The 3165-nt window shown below is 39.1% G+C and overlaps 1 pseudogene; it reads left to right on the top strand.

The window, feature by feature from the left end:
* Window positions 1-2193: 2193 nt before the first annotated feature.
* Window positions 2194-2804, top strand: LOC103658049 (annotated as a pseudogene).
* The last annotated feature ends 361 nt before the right edge of the window (window positions 2805-3165 follow it).

Here is a 3165-nt window from a genome sequence, read left to right as displayed (position 1 = left end):
GTGATTTAGAATATTCTAGAAGTAATTGTGGTACAATAAGAGAACTTTATGAAAGTCATGGATATGTTCCTGTTTATCAAGTGAAAAACCAAAAACAGTTTGCTTGGAAATAAAGTGTTCAGTTATTCCAAAATGGAAAAAAAATATATGGCAAAGATAACACTTGAATAAATCAGTTGCAGAAGGTTTTCAGAAAGTATATTTTATTTATCTTAAATAATAATATCTGTAAATAATGGGTTTGAGAAGAGGTAATGAAATGTGTTATATTTTTGTGTAAATTTCTCTTAGTAGATGGGCTTATTAAGATTTTTTTTAAAGGTGGTTTATGAGTCCCTTACAATGAGATATTATATTAATACAAAACCAGAATATTTGGCTTTCTCTCTGTTAAAAAAAATCAATTTTGAAGTATTTTGTTTTCTCTTAACAATGCCATTATTTATTTTGCTTGAAATCAGCTCAGGCTACAGAAATTCCGTATCACATCAGAATAATTTCCGGCACTTTGCATTGATTTTGGCATGTCTTTATTATTACAAACAAGCAAACAAAAAACAAAGCAAAGTGGGGTCCTGGGTGGCTCAGTCATTAAGCATCTGCCTTCAGCCCAGGGCCTGATCCCAGCATCCTGGATCGAGCCCCACATGGGGCTCCCTGCTCCACTGGGAAACCTGCTTCTTCCTCTCCCACTCCCCCTGCCTGTGTTCCCTCTCTCGCTGGCTGTCTCTCCTTCTCTGTGAAATAAATAAATAAAATCTTTAAAAAAACAAAAAAAGGGAAAACAAAACAAAGTAATAAAGGTTTCTTATTTCTGAAAGAACTAAGTTTTCTTCAATTGAATGAACTTCTATATTTCATATTGTGTTGTCACTCTAATTCAATAGGTAGCTACATATTGTTTCTGAGGTCCATGTGACCACACTGCATTCAAGTGTTTGAAAATTTTACTTTGGCAGTAACTAGTCTAGTACCTATGCTTTGGAACCACCTTGCAGAAGGTTCTCGATTGAATTTACCTATGTACTGTAGGCCTCTTGTTTTCCTTTGCTCAAGACCCATGTTGTACTTAGCTGAGCTCAACAAGGATAGAAATATCGTCATGCTAAATTCCACTTCTGCCTGCTTTGGTGTCTAAAAATAATGTATAAGTATTTCTTTTCATGTGATGGGTCAAATGGCGTGCCCTGACTTGACATGATATAACCGAAGACAGAAGTTAACGCAATAAGCCATGGAACTTTGTTAAACCTGACATGTGAATTTAAGAGTTTCTATCTGTCACAGAATGACTGACTTCTCTCAATCTTTCTCTTCATTTTGGAGGACTAAGACTTCTTAGACTTATAGATTTTTTTAGAATTTATAAGGATTTTAAAGATTTTTTAAAAATTAAACATTATACACATGTAATTGTGTGTGCGTGTGTTTTTATGTGTTCTTACTCTGTGAAGGATATGAACACACTCTTTCCTGTCATTTTTTTTCTGGGCGGTGGAGTTAATGAATATGGAACTTTAGCCATTCCTTGTCACTACTGGCATATTCACCCAAGACTTCTTTTTTTTTTAAACATGGACCCTCCAATGAATGAATTACACTTTTTAGAAATATCCAAATTCCAACAAAGGAAAATCAATGTGCATAATATTTCCATGGATTTTTACCTATTCCCCCTGACAATGTGTCAATGGAAATAATTGAGATGATCATGGCCCATTTCTTTCAGCTCATTACCATCAAATTATTTTCTACAATATTTAGTTTCCTTCCTGAGGATCCCCATAGCAACAATTTAGAAGCAAGCCTTTAGAATTAATTGCTTCATACTCATGCAGTGCAAATCGCTGGCCAGGAGTGGGAGTTGCCTTCTTTATGGAACTGCTGACATTGAGGCTTTCTTGAAAGCTGTTGCTAGACATCTCCAGCCTAAAAAGAGCCAACGCAGTAAGTGTTCTCTCTGCAGGGGAGAGCATGGCAGCTCCCAGGAAGTGGGCCCAAGGGGGGCGAGTCCTTGCTGTGCCTGTGTGCTCCCTGACACTAGCTTTCACTTGTGTTCAGTTCACCCAAGTGCTTGTGTTGGTTTTCTCATTATTTTAAGCCATATATCCCAAAATAGCTCCTGGCATGCTGTCCTGAACACAGAAGCTCATAAAAACTCAGCAAGAGAAGTATTGGCTGCATTATTCTTCTCTCTATGACTGAAGCTTTAAAAAAGGAAAAAGAAGAGCCCGAGGTAGAAACTGTGACAAGTCTTGGGGGCTGAAGACCTTAAAAATGAGGCCACATGCCACAAGAATTCGGCTTACTTATCGCCCAGCATCAGAAGGTGCTGATCTGGCCCCCTCTTCCTCGGCACTGCCTGCAGACGTGCAGCCATTTCCCAGTGAGCCTCATGGCAGCCTTCAGGCCTCTGGTGAAGCCCAAGATCATTAAAAAGAGGACCAAGAAGTTCATCCGGCACCACTCAGACCCATATGTCAAAATTAAGCCCAACCAGCCGAAACCCAGAGGCATTGACAATAGGGTGCACAGAAGATTCAAAGGCCAGATCTTGATGCCCAGCATTGGTACAGGAGTAACAAGGAAACAAAGCACCTGTCGCTCAGTGGCTTCTGGAAGTTCCTAGTCCACAAAGCCATGGAGCTTGAAGTGCTCCTGGTATGCAACAAATCTTATCGTGCAGAGATCACTCACATTGTCTCCTGCAGGAAATGCAAAACTGTGGAAAGAGCAGCCCCGCTGGCTGTCAGAGTCCCCAGTCCCAATGCCAGGCTGAGCAGAGAAGAAAGTGAATAGGCAGACAGCTTATGTGCTCCTTGTATTTGGGTTAATAAAACCATAAAATTACCAAGAAAAGAAAAAAAAGAAGGCGCTGATCTAGGGCAGGCTTTAACCTGATAAAGAGCAGGCCAAGACCTGGAAGTTGAGACATGTGGAATATTAACTCTAACACTATCATTAGCTACCGTGTGATTTCCCTCCATTTAGACTCTTTGGATATTCATTTAGCTATCTGTTAAGAAGAAGGAGGAGGAGGAGGAGGATTGGGGGAGATTTATCTAGAGAAATATATGTAAAAACCTTTAAAACAGTGCTTAGTACTTAATATAGTACTTAATGTATTAGTACTTAATACATACTAATTATTATCATGAAATGCTT

The sequence above is a fragment of the Ursus maritimus genome, unplaced genomic scaffold (assembly GCF_017311325.1).
Source record: "Ursus maritimus isolate PB19 unplaced genomic scaffold, ASM1731132v1 scaffold_11, whole genome shotgun sequence".
In the NCBI taxonomy this organism is placed as follows: Eukaryota; Metazoa; Chordata; class Mammalia; order Carnivora; family Ursidae; genus Ursus; species Ursus maritimus.
Note: the sequence above shows the minus strand (reverse complement) of the source record. Positions and strands in the feature narration are given on the sequence as shown.